The sequence below is a fragment of the Phacochoerus africanus genome, chromosome 11, assembly GCF_016906955.1.
Source record: "Phacochoerus africanus isolate WHEZ1 chromosome 11, ROS_Pafr_v1, whole genome shotgun sequence".
Lineage (NCBI taxonomy): Eukaryota > Metazoa > Chordata > Mammalia > Artiodactyla > Suidae > Phacochoerus > Phacochoerus africanus.
This window is the reverse complement of record NC_062554.1, coordinates 17,589,078-17,607,324: the sequence shown is the minus strand read 5'-3', so window position 1 is coordinate 17,607,324 and position 18,247 is coordinate 17,589,078. Positions and strand designations below refer to the sequence as shown.

The 18,247-nt window shown below is 41.2% G+C and overlaps 1 protein-coding gene across 7 annotated transcripts in view; it reads left to right on the top strand.

The window, feature by feature from the left end:
- Positions 1-18,247, top strand: part of DLG2 (discs large MAGUK scaffold protein 2) — a 1,194,846-nt gene that overhangs the window by 849,049 nt on the left and 327,550 nt on the right. The window lies entirely within an intron of this gene.

Genomic DNA, 18,247 nt, shown 5'->3' with positions numbered 1-18,247 from the left:
ATGTCTGGGTTCCTTAGAACTCCCAGTGCCAAGAACAGCAAGGGCTAGTTTTGTCTGTCGATTTTCCTCTGGTGCTGGCAACCAACTGTTAGGGCGGTGGATGGATTTTGAGAGTTAGAGTATCAGCGTCCAGGGCTGCTGCTCCTTCTGCTGCTGCCACCCCCACCCCATATTGATTTAGTGCTGGTCATTCTCACCAGATGTGGCCAAGCCTGCTGCGGTCAGTGCCTGCAGCCAGCCTTTCATGGAACTAGCCCAAATGTGGAGTGAAGTACATACAGTTCAAGGAGTGAGCTGGATGGAGAGGGGCAGAACTTGACCACGAGAATGTAAAAGATTTCGATTAAGATGCTCAGGGGATCGTTGAGCTCGCTCTGATAACCAAAGTGGGGGAGCTGCTAAGGGGTGGCTGGCCCCTGCACTGACCAATTAGGGCTGAAAGAAGCAGCCCCTCGAGACCAGGACTTTGATAATATGCCTGGAGGGGGCTGTTTAGGGAGATGGAAAGGCCAAGTGACCCACTGTGATGACAGCCCCTAGCTGGAGCTGGGACTGCTGTTAGAAGGCATTCTTTCGTGATACAGGGCATAGGGGTGGATGAGGAGGGAGACAGGTCCATTCAGCACACCCTGGTACAGGTGTCTGTCAGAGAGCATCACCTGCAGCCTGAGGCTGGAGGCAGCCAGTAAGTATTGTAGGAGGAGAAAGTATAGGGAGAAAGCATAGTCTGTGTATCACAAACCAGAGCTCTTACCCCAGCTGTTGGCTTGGAAGCTTTTAAACCTCTCTCTGCCTGTTTCCTGATTTTAAAAGTTAAGCTCGAGTTCCCATGGTGGCGCAGTGGTTAACGAATCCGACTAGGAACCCTGAGGTTGCGGGTTCAATCCCTGCCCTTGCTCAGTGGGTTAACGATCCGGCGTTGCCGTGAGCTGTGGTGTAGGTTGTAGACGCGGCTCGGATCCTGCGTTACTGTGGCTCTGGCGTAGGCTGGCAGCTACAGCTCCGATTGGACCCCTAGTCTGGGAACCTCCATATGCCGTGGGAGCGGCCCAAGAAATGGCAAAAGACAAAAAAAAAAAAAGTTAAGCTCCACAAAGTTCTTGGGAGGATTTGCAATAACTCCAGCACAGTATCATCTTGCTCAATATTTGGTTACTAGTATTATCTTTATTAGTAAACGTCTTCCTTCCATATTCAAATTTCTGGTCACAGTTTAAGGAAAACCAGTTTCACTGAATTTCTTCCCTCTTTGGTCCCTCTCTCTTTTATATCTTGTCTCCAGATTCTTTCTCCCTCCTTGCCATTATTCACTGAACATCTGCTCTGTGCTAGGAAGCAGACCATGGCAGCGACACCTGATTTCTTGATGTTTTTTCCTCTAACTTTGGGAGTTCTGTTCATACCCAGAGCCCCAGCAACTAACCATGGAAACTCAGGCTTCGCTGGGGAGTTTATTCTCTGCAGGGAACTGCTTTCTGTGCGCTAAATTGGGAGGGCTGAAAGGAGGGAATTTGTTAGTAATTAGAAAAAAGTTAAATGACTGAAAATACCTCCCTGACTGTGTAAATGGAAAATTTTTCTGATGTTTACAATATTCACTTGGGATTGATGGTAAAAGGCTGTGCACAGCCTTGGCTGATTTATGAAGCCCTGATGTATGTTTGAAGGAACAAAGGCAGTGAGGAAGGGTAGGTGATTCCAGATGAGGGACGTCCTTTGATTTCATGCAGTTTGTTTTTTCAGGAAAGTTTTCAACCCATTCTGTTGCTTCTTCCAATTCTCCAAATGACCACAAAGAAACGTTTTAATAAAACCATTGACTCTTAGAGTTGAAGCTATCTATTGTGTGACCCAACTAACAAAAGAGGCCACATTCAAGATGGCAGCTTCAGCATGGAAAACGCCACCCTTTAATGAAAGCTGAGTGCCTTTTTCTCAGGGTCCTGCATATCTCCTCCACTGGTTCTCTCATCACTTTCCTTTCTAGTTTGTCTTCTTTTCCTAATAAAGCCACTGGAATTGTCCACCAGTTTTTTAGTAAGCTGGTAAATAATGCTTTTTTTAGAGGAATAGGAGCCCTAATGCCTCTTCAGAGTAGAGAAGAGATTCATCGGGCACATGTCAATCAGCTGCCATCATGATTTGTGAGGAAGGGAATTGTGCCACATCTTAGGAATACAAGAGGGCTAAAACAATGGTTAGGACTGCCCTCATAAGGCCTAGAGTCCAATCAGGGACAATTATTCATAAAAAAGTCATTTTAATGGTTAAAGCAAGCAAATAATTATACAGCACTGTACCATTTGATCTATTTTTAGATAATAACTATATATGTAAGTATATGTGTTTTTGAACCTAGATAGAGTTGACTCTTAAATAACATGGGTTTGAACTACATGGATCTAACTAAATATATTATATTAATATAATATATAAATATAATACATTCAATCACTTGCATGTGCTAGGCACTATTCTAACATCAGGGATATAGCTGGGGATATTGTTTATGTGTGTGTGGAAAAAATACGTAGAAGTCATATATTTAATTTATTATCAGTGGTTACCTGAAAGTTAGAAAGGAGATATTGCTATAAGTGTCTGGTTTGAACTCTTAAAAAAGAAAAAGGAAAGAAGGGTGGGAAGGAGGAAGAAAATGGAAAAAGGAAGGAAAAGAACAAAAAAGGAAGAAAGAAAAGAAAGGAGGGACGGAAGAGGGGAGAGAAAGAGAGAAAGTCAATGTCATTAAAGAAAAAAGAAAGTACTGTTTTAGATTAATAATGACTGAATACATGATAACTACCAAATAAAATGAGTAGACCTTGCTTGGATCCTGGACTGATAGGGAAAAAAATTCTATCGAAGACATTTTCAGGACAATTAAAGAAATTTAAATAGGTACAGTATATTGGATTATATAGAATTATCGTTAGCTTTAAGTGTCATGATGGTAATGTGGTTTTAGCAAATATCTTTATCCTGAGATGCCTCGTTGGTACATAAGGTTAGAAGTGGGCTGATGTCTGCCATACATTTCAAATGGTTCAGAAAAAAAAAAAAAATGTGTGTGTTGGAGGGGTTATGTGTGTGTGTATCTTCTAAGATAGAGATACATAGATATATAGATACATAGATAGATATAGACAGAGACAGATTGGAGAGAGACAAGTAGGCACAGAGAGAGTGAACATACCAAAATATTAGCAACTGTTAAATCCCGATGAAAATACACGTTTTCCAGCGTCACCTTGCTGCACAGTGGAAAATTGATGGAACGCCGTAAACCAGCTATAATGGAAAAAAATAAAAATCATTAAAAAATTAAATATATATATATAGGTTTTCATTGTACTGTTCTTTCCATTTTTCTATAGTTTGAAGATTTTCAAAATATTGGGAGGGAGGTCTGTTGCGATAGTCTAGACTAAGACTTAGGGCTGGGATAGTTAATTAGAAAAAAAACAAAAGTAAAAGACATTTTGAGGGTAAAATAGATTAATAAATATCATTTCTCAACAAAAGTGGTAAATTACAGTTCAGTTTTCAGCATTGGCGCCTGTGCAGAGCTCCTCCTTTTAGCAGATGAAACAATTGGAAAGAGAGAATTTAAAAGTCCTTGAGGGAGTTCCCGTCGTGGCACAGTGGTTAATGAATCCGACTAGGAACCATGAGGTTGCGGGTTCGGTCCCTGCCCTTGCTCAGTGGGTTGAGGATCCGGCGTTGCCGTGAGCTGTGGTGTAGGTTGCAGACGCGGCTCGGATCCCGCGTTGCTGTGGCCCTGGCCTAGGGCGTAGGCTACAGCTCCGATTCAACCCCTGGCCTGAGAACCTCCATATGCCGCGGGAGCAGCCCAAGAAATAGCAACAACAACAATAACAACAACAACAACAAAAAGACCAAAAAAAAGAAAGTCCTTGACACAGTTTACCTGAACTCAGAAAAAAATTGTTTCTGGGAGCTTTTAGGCAACGAGATGATGGCCTTATTTTTAGATGAGGAATAAGACAAATGCTAAGATGTAATTATGGACAACAGATGCCAAGATACTCAGAAGCCCCAGCATAAAAGAATAACATTATCCAGAGGAGCTGTAGTGAAACAAACATCCGGGGAGTCCTGCCTGCAGCAGCCAGTTTGAGTTTTGTATTAATGGATTTTGACCAAGATGATTCCAATTAGCACCTTATTCCTACTCAACTTTCAGATGCTTTAGGAATGGACCATTTGACAGGTAGGTCTCTGGAGACAGTTCTTTCCTTCCTTTAAAACTGATTTTAGTGCTTATGAATGAGGTCAACTGAGCAGGAGGGGAAAAAAAAAAATCAAGAACCTTTTCAGATACACTATGATTTCATTAAGGTTCTTTTGGAATTAATTTATTTATCAGTGAAAAATGGTGTAGATCAAGTATTTTTTATTACAGGTGCTATTGCATTTTTGGAAGGACAGTTTTTTACTGTGTATGACTATGCCCCACTTAACATGCCTGAACTTTGCAGGATTAATGCCAACACTGACCCCAAACTCTGACATTTTAAGAACAAGAAACACCTACTTCTGCTCGGATCTTGGATCTGGCATTGCTGTGGCTCTGGCGTAGGCTGTCAGCTACAGCTCCAATTAGACCCCTAGCCTGGGAACCTCCATATTCCAAGGGTACCGCCCCAGAAAAGACAAAAAGACAAAAAAAAAAAAAAAACACCTACTTCTTCCCCACATTTCCATACCCCACTGAGAATTTCTGGTAGATTCTAGGTCACTAGGGGTAAAGCCATTACTTATTTTTACTGACACATCCCCAAACCTTACTACAATGAAGACACTCAGTAAATATCCAGCGAATGGATTTATGTAATGTTTGAAAATTTGGTCAAATTTACTCAGTTTTTCTAGGAACATTACTGTATTTTTAATCTGCCTTGGTAACCCTTTTTATTTTTTATTGTCAAAGTACCATAAACCTCAAATCCAATAGTTAAAACTTTTTAAATAACATTGAAAATTGTTCTTACATGTTCACCTAAAAATGATTCAGGTTCTACTGAAGGCTATAAAATAAAATGCAATCCCTTCTCTCTTCTTCAGCATCTCTCCCCCACCCCATCCATCATCAAGACATATTAGCCCTTTGAAATCTCCATTAGCATTTGATTGTGTAACCTTTCATGCATTCTTTATAATATATCCTTTTCTTTTTTTCTCCTCTAACAGCAGGGTTGTATACATACAGTTTTTCACTTGTTTTCCTTTAATTTAGTGATATATCATGGATATCTTTCAGTGTCAAAATATTAGACATGTATGCGATTGCTTTTAATGGGTGCATAGTATTCCATTGTGTGGATATTTCATACTTATTTATTCAATTCCCCATCGATGGTGTTTTTGAACATGAGATTAAATTTAGTGAGAGTTTAATATCAGAAACCCAGAACAATACATTTGTTCTTTAAATAATTGAGTATTTGCCGTCAGTGCATTGATTTCCAAGTGCAGAACATGCTGAGCAAACACAAGCAGCTGCATTTATTACCACCATCCATCAAAGAAAGGCTTCAGCTTCCCATCTGACTCAAACCTAAAAGAATCTGTCAGCCTGGACTCTCACTCACACACACACATCTATCCCAGAATAGAGGGAGAGTGTGAGATGAGAAGCAGATCTTTGAGGGCAGGAATTTAGCCTCATGCCCCAGAGTTTGACCCTTTACCTAAGCAGTTTTGGCACTTGAGTGATGTAGAGGTGAGTTCAGCAGCAGTGTTTTCAAGGGCACTGAGACATGGCCTGGAGGCTTCAAGGACACCTCTGCCATGATTCCTCTGCCCAGCACAATTCTGAGAGATGCACGTATCAACGGCGACCCAAGCACAAAGTGCAGTAAGGTGGACAGAGCCCTAGAGTTAAGAGAATGGGTCTGTCGTGGATTGTATGAGTTCCTCCTGTCGTGTTCATGTACTCCTCTCCAAAGTATATCTTCAAGGAAATTCCCAAGCCATTCTGCCAAGTCCTAATTGGTGATAGAGACCCAAAGGGCCAGAGCATTTGTAAGTCAAAGCACGGCGTGATACTGAGATCAAATTTCAGACGAATGAAAAGCGAGCAAGAGTGCATACATAGGAGAGCAAAGAGTTACATCTCCACCAGAGGTGCCCACCTCTAACTGATCATCTGTCATTAGAGAGCTTTTTAAAAATTAGGATGCTTGGGGCTCACCCTCAAAAATTGTGATTCAGGGAGTCCAGTTTAATCAATCATTCTCCCCCTAGATGACAAATTCCTTGTGAAAAGGACTCTGATTAGTACCTAGCTCATAATAAGTATGCAATAAATAGTTGTCAAATACATTTTAATGATTAAAATAAAAACAATGTGCTCTAATAGTTGTAATCATTTACTGATTCAGAAAATGTCATTGGGTATCTAGGCAGTGTTCCTGGTATTAGAGGCATGGATGGACATGAGACAAAGTCCCTACTCATAGGAAGCTTTTCTGGGAGTGGGTGAGATGATAAACAGAAGCAAAACATCTGGTGGGCCTAAGTGCTGTAGGAAATTAAAATGGGATATTAAAGATAGGCGGGAAGGCTACTCTAAATGGGGTAGTCAACAAAGACCTCTCTGAGGAAGTGGCCTTTACGACTTGTGAAAGGAGGGAGCCCATATGAGAAGAGCTAGGAAAGAGCACTTCAGTCAGAAAGGCAGCTGATACAAGTGCCCTAAGGCTGGAGGGAACTTGAATGAGCAGAATGAAGGTCCTTTGTGTAGAACAAAAGGGGCAAAGAGAGGACTAAGGTGGACTCAGAAGGACAAGTGGAGGTCAAGGTTGGGTGTTTGGATTTTATTCAAAGTACAAGAAACCAATGGGAAAAAAGTTAGCAAGACAGAGTCATAATCTGAAATATATCTTGAAATGATCACTCTGACTGTTGGGTTAAAAATGGATAGAGAGTGGGAGAGTCAGAGTGAAAGCAAGGAGTCCAGTTAAGAGACTACTGCAGGAGTTCTCTCTGTGACACAGTGGGTTAATGATCTGGCTTGTCTCTGTGGTGTCGCTGGGGCAACCTCAGCATGGCAGCGTGGGTGAAGGAGCTAGTGTTGCCGCAGCTGAGGCATAGGTTCCACATATGGCTCGGATTTGAGCCCTGGCCCAGGAACTTCCCTATGCCTCTGGTGTGGCCAAAATTGGGAGAAAAAAGAGAGCCTATTGCAGTATCTCCTGGAGAGATGGTAGCTTGGCCAAGGGGGATGGGGTGGAGTTGGAGAAAACTGGATGGAATTGAAATACAGCTTGGACCTACAAAGAAACCTGCTGATGGACTGTATGGGGGAGATGAGAGGAAAAGCAAATTAAGGTTGACTGGTATGTAGGGGTTTTTTGTTTGTTTTTGTGGGTTTTTTTGTTTGTTTGTTTTTTGGCCGTGCCTGAGGCACGTGGAAGTTTCCAGGCCTGGGATCGAACCCTAGCCACAGCAGTGACAATGCTGAATCCTTAATCACTAGGCCACCAGGGAACTCCATTATCTAGGTTCTTGGTTGAGTGGTAGATGATGGTATTACTATTTACTGAAAGTGGAAAAATTCCCCATAAACAAGGAAAAAATTAAGAGTTTGATTTTGAGCATAATGAGTTTGAAAAATCCTAGACATTCGAATGTCAAATAAGCAGATAGATTTACAGGTCTAGATTTAAGAGAAAAGTCAGAGATGGAGATACTAATATCATCCTATATTGGCATAATATAAGGTTTCAACATTTTTTGCTTACATATTCTTATAAAGATAGTTGCTTTGTTACTCAAAACACAAGAATCCTAGAAGTTATTTACTGTGTTTTGGCCTATAGTAGGTTGGATTTGGATGGCAAATTATACCTTACCATTTTCAATTAAAGACTTCAAAATGATCAGTCCTCTACAAATGCCCTAGTAAACCAAAACATTTTAAAGGTTTCCTTTTTTAAAAATATATGCCTACTTTTGCATCAGCAAGCCAAATTTAAAAGGGATGTTAATTTTAACTGCCAAGACGTGTAAATATCCCATATCAATTTTTCATTCTGCCCCTGCTCCAGGAGGATTCCGGTCTTGAGCTTTCATGCAGCAACTGTCAGCAATGTTATCACTCACAACCAAGAGCAACAGCCTCCAGGAGAAGGAAACTTAATTAGAAATTTCCACTTCAAATACAATTTATAGTTCATTCACTCTGAGACGTGCTCAAGGGTGTTTGAAAAGTTTAATGCTGAATGAACTGTTTTTCTCAAGCTGTCAACAAAATGCATATGAAGCATAGAATATATTTGTTTATTAATCACTCTCTTTCTAGATGAAGAAACTGAAGCCCAGGGAGGTAAAGGGATTTGGCCATGTGAAATAAGCAAAGCAGAATAGCACGGGTACTCAGGACTTCCAACTCCTAGGACAGTGCTTTCCAGAGAACCATGCTTCCTCTTCCATGCCTATCATCTTAACACTTCTTGGCCGGCTAACTATTTTTTTTTGCAGCATATGGAAGTTCACAGGCTAGGGGTGGAATCAGGGCTGCAGCTGCCAGCCGGCCAGCCTACACCACAGTCATAGCAACGCCAGATCCGAGCCAAGTCTGTAACCTACACCACAGCTCGTGGCAGCACTGGATCCTTAACCCACTGAGCGAGGCCAGGGACTGAACCGGCATCCTCATGGATACTAGTCAGATTTGTTTCCACTGCACCAAACGGGAATTCCCTGGGCCTGCTAACTCTTTATTGAGATAATTTTACACTAGTTCAGGTCATCTTCTTACTTGGAGTGTCAGGAGAGAGGTCGGTCATAGTTCATAATCATATGTCCTTCCTATATACCAGGCACTGCTATACAAATTTTATACGTATTAACTAATCTACCATATAGCAACTCTGAGAAGTGGGTACTCTTATTACCCCCATTTTTGTACAGCAAGCCTCTTCCACATTTCATCAGATTAGGGGACCAACCTTAGGAATAACAAGAAGAAAGTGATTATTAAAATTAACTATTTCTCTGAGCTTCAGATATTTTCCAACTTCCTGTAAAATTGTAGCTGTCCAACAGACACAGCAAACCCAATGTGTCTAAAACAAAATGCATGGAATTCCCTTGTGGTGCAGCAGGTTAAGTATCCAGCCTTATCACTGCAGTGGCCTGGGTCTGATTCCAGGCCCAGGAGTTTCCACGTGCCACAGGTGTGGCAAAAAAAAAAAAGGGGGGGGGGGACTAAAACAAAATGCATTATCCTCTGGTCCAGACCCACTTTCCACCCTGCCTTCCCATTTTATTTTATTTTTTTTAGGGGTTCAAATAACTGTTTATTTGAATAAATGGATGGATGTCTCTAAAATGTCTACCTTAGTTTCTCATATGCCTTCCCATTTTAATTAAGGGTATTATCACCCTTCTAATCACCTTTCTCATCACCTGTTTCCCCTCCACTGAACACTATAAATACTATTTAAACCCTATATGGTCCCCAGAAACATTTGAGGAGAATAGTGATATAGAACCTCCCTCCATGTCCTCTCTCAAGGCTATGCTTGTTTCCCACTCTCAATTCCATTCTCATCTTTCTAATTCAGGCCTTCATCATCTACCACATATAATATTTCAATAGTCTCCCATCTGGTTATCCTATTTTTGATGGCTTAGTTCTCCAACCCCAACTTTTCACTGTTGCCATAGTTATCCTTCCCCAAACCCAAGTCAAATTGTACTAAATGCCTTTGCAAAACCCTCCCTGGCCACTCATTGACAAAACTTCTTCAACTCAAAGTGGCATTCAAGGTCCACACCTGCTGGTGCCGTTTTCCTCTTCTTTCTCTCATTCTCAATGCCAGCCACCCCAGCCTGCTCACAATTCAAGGTTAAATGGGATATTTATAGTTTCCTTGCTACCTTCACAAGTATGTGATAAGGATCACTTAATACACATAAATGCTTTTATTACATTCATTTGTTTATGTCTCACCTTACTTGATTTAAAAAAAAAAAAAAAGATGTGAGGTGGGAAAACAGTTTCCTAACTGTAAAGTACTTTGAGATTTTTTTTTCTTTGTCTTTTCTAGGCCCACTCCCGCGGCATGTGGAAGTTCCCAGGCTAGGGGTCTAACTGGAGCTGTAGCCACCAGCCTACTCCAGAGCCACAGCAATGCGGGATCCGAGCCGTCTTCAGCCTACACCACTGCTCATGGCAACACCGGATCCTCAACCCACTGAGCAAGGCCAGGGGTCGAACCCGCAACCTCGTGGTTCCTAGTCGGATTTGCTAACCACTGCACCACGACGGGAACTCCTGAGATGTTATTTTTAAGCCATGGAAATCATTGAATTTTGAGCCACGTGGGACCCTAGAAATGGTGGGGGCCTAGCACCTTCTACTTTCCTTAGTGACTCATTAGCTGGCCTGAGGATGAGTGGCAGGGTTAGCCACAGAACCCACATTTCCACCCCGCTGTATCACATCACTTCAGCAAATAAAAATAAATCTTTTGTTTCCCTCTTGAGAAAAGCTGGAGGCTTCTAGTTTGATTTAATTCCCTGGTAACAGAGCTGCTCATTTTACTGCCCCTATTCCCTCAGATAAAGTAGAAACGGTCTGGACTCTGCCCCAATTTCTTCCCTGTTGCCCCCTGCCACCCCTTGCCACATACCAATCAGACCCCCAACTGTGAAATAATTTGCTTGAAACAGTCCCTTGTGTTCTGCACCTGACTAATTTTAATTGAAATCTGGTGCCAATTATCCAGCCCTTTCCCCCGGGTTACTCCTTTGTATTTTTTTTACAATTAATAATTTAGTCAGATGTGTAGTTCTTAGCTACTCTTATTCCAAGACCATCATGTACCAGATCTACTCTTTGGTTTCATTATCGCTGATGAAGTCCATTTAGAAGTCCTCGTTTAGTAGATAATGGATATGTGCCAGGTGTTCTGGTGAGTACTTTATTTGTATTATCTTCGTCATCCTTCCAACAGCCCAGCAAAATACGAGTTAATATCTTAGTTGCCTATGAGGAAACGGAAGCTCAAAGGGGTTAAGTAACAGTACCCAAGGTCATAGAGTTGGTAACTGATGGGACCAAGGTTTGAATTGTGGTCTTCCCAAGTCTGAACTCAGTGTGCCCATGAGAGTTTTCAGAGCAGGTGGAGAACATGAGCTGCAATGGAAAACTTTAGCAGCCAGGAGCAGTGCTGCTGCCTTCTGAGAAGCATCTCCAAAGGGATCAATTCAACTTGGGAGGCTCTTAGTAGGGCTGGTAATAGTACATGTCTCTTGCATAGTCTGTATTCTCTCCAGCTGTAAGTACTCCTGGGGTACAGTAGAGATGTTGAGATAATATTCCTCAATTCTAAGCTGAAGAATGACTCCTCACTGCAGTCATGAAAAACTCTAAATTCACTTAACTGGCTTATTACGTCCTGTACCTCCAGATCCTTGAGAAGCAATAATATGTCATAGTTAGGAATGCGAACCCTTAAACCGGATCACCTGGGTTTGACTCCTGGCTTTGCCATATATTAGCAGGGGAATCTTGGATAAGTATTTAACCTGCCTTTGCCCCTGGGTCCTCTATAAAGTGAACAGGTATAGAGCTGTCGTGAGGGTTAAGGAAATCGTCATGCAGGAAATGCTTAGAAGGGGCCTGCCGCAGAGTCAGTGTGTACACATGAGCTGTCATCGCCATCATCTTCATCATTATCATCTCATCACCATGACCTTCATTTCTCCTGCCTCACCACTCCTCTCTCCCCTTCTCTGCTCTTTAGTAACAACTTTCTTTTCTTCAGATGAGCCACTCCCCCCTCTCACCTCCAGACCTTCCCCTCCTTCACTGCCTGGGATACTCTTGCTACTCCGCAGCCTGTCCCTCTCTCCACAGCCCTCCATGGACATCCCTACCCATCCTCATGGATAAACGCATTCAGATCTCATTTCTGATTTCACTTCCTCCAGAAGACCTTCTCATGCCTCCTCATGCCTGGGTGGGGACCCCTCCTCGGGGTCTCAGAGCAGTCTGACCTCATCCTGTCCTAGCACTGGCCAGTCCATGCTTAATCATGTGTGTTCCTGTCACTGCCCTCCACTGAATAATAAATGATAATGGCTTGATAATGGCTATCTGTCACTCCTTCCCTTAAGCTGGAAAAGGAAATGACAAAAATGGATATTTTAAAGAAATGGAATTTGTGTGAGCACTGTGTTTAGCTCTAGGTATTACACTAAGTGCTCATTAAAGAATAATAGCGGTAAGAAAGCTTCTATGTTGTCATAATTGACCTCCCATGCACTGGCTCTGCCTGCCAGGATTCCAACAGTAACCCTAGGATCTGTCTTCACCTGTCAGTGTTTGGACAACAGACTCCAGAGTCTTTGGGACCCTGACTCCACCCACCAGTGAGCCAGCACTAGCCCCAGGGCCCCTAAGATTCTGCAACCAGCCACCTTGTGACCAGGACCTGCTAAACAGCAACCAGCAGCATCCACACAAGGCAGGGCCTGACAGCCAACCAGACTAGGGACCTACTAAGCCTACCAGACCACCCACATAGTCAGCCTTAAAAGAAGGACCACGCAGCTCTCTTAGGAGAACCCCTAGAGCTTCTAGCTTGGTTGATGAGAGGGGAAGTGCACTGCTGGGACACATAGGACCCCTACAAAGGCGAGAAACATAACGAACCTACCACATGCATAAAAATACCAACAGCAACTTAGATAAGATGAGGCAGCAGAGGAATGTGTTCCAGATGAAAGAACATGATAAAACCCCAGAAGAAGAACTGAGTGAAGTGGAGACAGGCCATCTATTTAAAGATGATCAAAGAACTCGGGAGGAGAATGGATGCACAGAGTGAGAAGTTAGATGTTTTTAAGTCAACGTTAGACGATAGAAGGAACAGCCAAACAGAGATGAAGAATACAATAACTGAAGTGAAAAGTGTACTAGAAGGAATCAATCATAGACTAAATGATTCAGAGGAATGGATCAGTGAGCTGGAAGACAAGAGCGTTGGAAATCATTGCCACTGAGCAGAAAACAGAAGGAAAAGAAATGAGGACAGATTAAGAGATCTGTGGGTCAAGACCGAGTGCACAAATATTCACATTATAGGGGTCCCAGAGGAGGAGAGAGAGCGAAAGGGCCTGAGAAGATATTTGAAGAGATGATAGCTCAAAACCTTCCTAACCTGGGAAAGAGTCATCCCGGACCAGGAAGTGTGGGAGTCCCACACAGGATTAACACAAAGAGAAACACACTGGGACACATTGTAATCAAAATGGCAAGCATTAAAGATAGTGGACACTAATAGCAGCTAGGGAAAAGCAATGAATGGCATTCAAGGGAAGCCCAATAAACTCAGTTAGCAGCTGAGGTTTCAGGTCAGAAAGGAGTGACATGATAAACGGAAAAGTGAAGAAGGAAAAAGCACATCCAAGAATGCTCTACAGAGCAAGGCTCTCATTCAGATTTGCTGGAGAAACCAAAGCTTTTCAGATTGAATCTTTAAGGACTAGGAGAGGTTTTCCAGGTGAGGAAGAGATGAAAAATTATATTCTAGGTAGGGAAAATTGCGTGTGCAGGGATGCAGAAATGCCTGAATCAGAGAAATGAAAAAGGTCAGCTCAATGGGAGAACAGTATGGCTGAATCGGCTTAAAGATAATACATTTTGATCAGGGGTTTTAGAGAGTCACAAAGTCTCTCCTGATTGCCCAAATTCTGATTCTGATGTCATCCTCTCTCTAATACTAAGAAACAGTCCAATGTTTCTGGAGAACACTGAGTCCTTTATCCAGGGAATCCCTGGAGCACCAGGCCAGGGGCCCTAGTGGCTGAAATAGCAAACTCAGTGCTCATCTTTTAAAAACAAAGAAAAAAAAAAATTGATTCTGGACGTGGTCCACCACTCACCTTCCCATTAGCATCTGAAAAAAAAAAAACCTACAACTGCTTAAATCAACTAGAAATGCTAAATTTCTGTCACCAACATGGTTGTGAAAAAGGATAGCATAACACATAGAATTTAATTTTTTCTACAATTTAATGACAGTTGTATATATAAGGAGATAGCACTAGACTGAATTTTCTAGCATCCAAAGCCTTTTGCTTTAGTGCTACATGATCTGATCATTATAAGCAGGGCCAAAATGTCTAAGTTTGAGGCTGTTGAAGAACAGACGAGCCACACTCAATTGTGCACTGCAGTCTCAAGGAGTTTGAAAGGCAAGTTTCAGTATTGGCATCTTAAAGGCATAGATCTTCAGAATTGGACAGGTTATTTATTAAAGGAAGAGCAGTAGAAATTGGTAAAGAGCTCAAGAGTTTTAGACCATTTTAAATCCTTAACTGCTTCCAGTTGTTTAACTTTGAGTAAGCTAGTGATTCTCTCTGGGCTCTGTTTTCTTATTTGTCAAGTCAGAAAAATAATCACAGACTCCTGAGAATTAAATGAGACAGTGTATATCTCATGTATGTATATGAGCATGCCTGATATTCAGTGAATGTTAGCAATGATTATCATTGTTAATCTCAACAATAATTAACAGCATCTCATCTTCCAGTCCATACTTCAAGAAGAGAAAATTAAAACTGAAGTAGAAAAATAGAAATAATAAACATCTGAGACTGTGTCACACTGGGTATTTTAAAGTGTCGGACCAATAATGTGAACTGTTTTTGAATCCCTGTGAAAATATTATTTGAAAAAAGATTGCTGATAATAACTCAAACCTCAAGGATTGAAATAAGAATCAAAGTGACTTTGAAAAGTTTGAGCTTTCGGCTTCCAGGACTTATGGATGCTCAGAGCCTGACGCTGACGCTACCGGAACCGCGGGGGCAGAGGGGCTTTGCTCTGATTTTCCAATAAAGCTGTTGGTCTGAAAAAAAAAAAAAGAAAAGTTTGAAAGCCTGGAGGAAAGCATGTTTACTAAAACCCAGAGGAAAATCAACAGGGAGACAGGCAATGTGGTATTGTTCAGGATAACATCAGCACCCAATGCTCCACAGATGTGGAGACCCATGTAGAATAGGGTTCAAGATGAATAAGATTTGATTCAAGATTTGATGATGGAGTTCCCATGGTGGCACAGTGGAAACGAATCCGACTGGGAACCATGAGGTTGCAAGTTCGATCCCTGGCCTCACTCAGTGAGTTAAGGATCTGTCATTGTGGTGAGCTGTAGTATAGGTCGCAGATGCGGCTCAGATCTGGCATTGCTGTGACTGTGGCCGGCAGCTGTAGCTCCGATTAGACCCCTAGACTGGGAACCTCCATATGCCTCGGGTGTGGCCCTAAAAAAAAGAAAAAAAAAAAGATTTGATTATTACTGGCCCAGTGGAAAACACACATGCACACACATAAAAGGGCAGAAAGAAGGCTAGGCTGGGCAAGAAACCCTGGGCTGGTGCTGATCCTATGCTAACTCTGATGTGACTTTAGGCAGGTCCATTCCCCTATGGAGACCATCTTTAATGTGCAAGTCCTGGATAGACAAGTTAATTTAGTTGAGTCCCATTATTCCCATTAGATTTTTTTTTTCTTTTGTCTTTTTAGGGCCGCACCCGTGGCATATGGAAGTTTCCAGGCTAGGGGTCAAATCGGAGCTACAACTGCCAGCCTATGCCACAGCCACAGCAACATGGGATCCAAGCCGTGTCTGCAACCTACACCACAGCTCAAGGCAACGCCGGAACCTTTAACCCACTGAGAGAGGCCAGGGATCGAACCCGCATCCTCATGGATGCTAGTTGGGTTCGTTACCACTGAGCCACGATGGCAATTAGATTTTATTTCATCACTTATAATCACAGCTCTTTGAAGACATACTCACAGCATAATAGATACTATTCCTTTAATGCCTATTTGTGCCAGGCTCTGTGTTAAGGATTTTATAGATATGGTCTCATTTATTTCATGCAACAGACCTGATAGGTAGATACATATTGTGCCTATTTTACAGGCATGGAAGCTGACGTTTAAAGAGTTAAATGACTTTCCCAAGTTACTTAGGTATAATCGGTGGACTCAAGATTCAAACCTAGTCATCTCTGACTCCAAATCTTTTGTTCTTTTCCACTTTTTCATGCCCCCTTAGTGTACTAACTGAGAAAAAAATTCAGAGGATGATTAGAGTATTGAAAGATGTAGGAGTTGCCGTCATGGCTCAGTGGTTAACGAATCCAACTAGGAACCATGAGGTTGTGGGTTCGATCCCTGGCCTTGCTCAGTGGGTTAAGGATCCACTGTTGCCGTGAGCTGTGGTGTAGGTCTCAGACATGGCTTAGATCCCACGTTGCTGTGGCTCTGGCGTAGGTCAGCGGCCACAGCTCCGACTGGACCCCTAGCCTGGGAACCTCCATATGCCGCAAGTGTGGCCCTATAAGGCAAAGAAAAAAAGAAAAAGAAAGATGTAGATGTCTGATGCTGCAATGAAAAGGTCCAAGAAGAAATGTGTTTACCTGGTTCTCACATCAAACACTAAAATTATTTCAATCTCCTGGGATAGACCATGATGGAAAATAATATAAAAAAAGAATGTATGTATATGTATGACTGCGTCACTTGGCTGAACAGTAGAAATTGGCACAACATTGTAAATCAATTACACTTGAATAAAAAAATAACAAAATAAAATATACTCCAGTAGATAAAAAATTAAGTGGCTAAAAATTAGACCATGGTTAAACTAGGAGAAAATATGGGTAATTTGTTTAATATATATAGGAAAGGGGAAGATACACAAAACTCAAAAGTTAAAAGGAAAAAAACATGACTATGTAAAACATTTTAAACTTCTGAATAGCAAGGGAAAACTTTCAATACTTAAAATACAATAATAAAAAATACAAGTAGCAAACTAGTAAGAATATTTGCAATTGATAAAGCACTAATATTCTTAGTATGTGCAGATAAATTTTTTACCTTTTCTTTTTTTTTTCTTTTCATGGCCACACCTGTAGCATATGGAAGTTCCCAGGTTAGGGGTCAAATCAGAGTTGCAGCTTCAGGCCTATGCCATATCAGATCCAAGCTGCATCTGCAACCTATACCCTAGCTTGAGGCAATGCCAGATCCTTCACCCCACTGAGCAAGGCCAGGAGTCGAACCTACATCCTGGTGGACACTATGTTGTGTTCTTAACCCACTGAGCCACAATGGGAATGCCAGACAGATTTTTTTAAGAGTAAATTATCCAAATCAAAGGAAAAAAGGCAAATACAAAGTAAGTGAATCAGTATTTTATACAAAAATAAATTTAAATAACCAACAAGCATATAAAAAGATTTTTAACCTCATAATTGAAGAAATGCAAAATTTAAAAATGTAATTGTCTACCTCTCAGAATGGCCAAGGTCAAATGTTGGGGGTATGAACAATTTTTACAAAGAGTGAGAAAATAACCAGTCTTCTTTGTTGAAGTATAAGTTAATGCTACGTTTTTGGAGGCAAACTTGGCAATACCCATCAAAATTGAACACTCATACCCTTTATCCAACTACTTATTGTTAGTTGATATATGTTAAAAAATTGTTTATAATAGCAAAATACTAGAGCAACCTATGCACCCATCACCTGTGCCCTGATAAAGTAGATTGTTTTACATTGACTAATAGAACCCTCCATAGCTATTAAAAAGAATGAGATAATGTATAGGAAGATGTGAATGAAGGATGCTCTCAGGATTAAGAGAGACAAACTACTCTGTATAAAATAGATAAGCAACAAAGATATATTATACAACATATGGAAATACAGCCATTATGTTGTAATAACTTTAAATGGCATATAGTCTCTGAAAATATTGTCGGTATGTTGTACACCTGAAACCAATATAATATTATAAATCAACTACGCTTTAGCAATTAAAAGAATGCTCTCTGATATGTTAGTAAATGTAAGGAACTCAAGATATAAAGCAATACCTAAAACATTTATGTGAAATATCTTTTATACAAAATTTTAAGTTACTTATAATTTTATAAACCTACTTATAGTCATAAGAGGAAAACATTGGTTGTATATATAAGAAGCCATCAACATGGTTGCCTTTGATAGAGAATAGTAAGAGTTAGGATAAACCTTTTACCTTTATGCTTTTTGTATTGCTTTAATTTTCATGTTTGTGCTTTATCTGCATACAGTTTTTCCAAGAACAACCCTACACACACACACAGACATCAAAATCCATGAACGCTCAAGTTCCTTATATAAAATGGCAGAGTAATCTAGTTT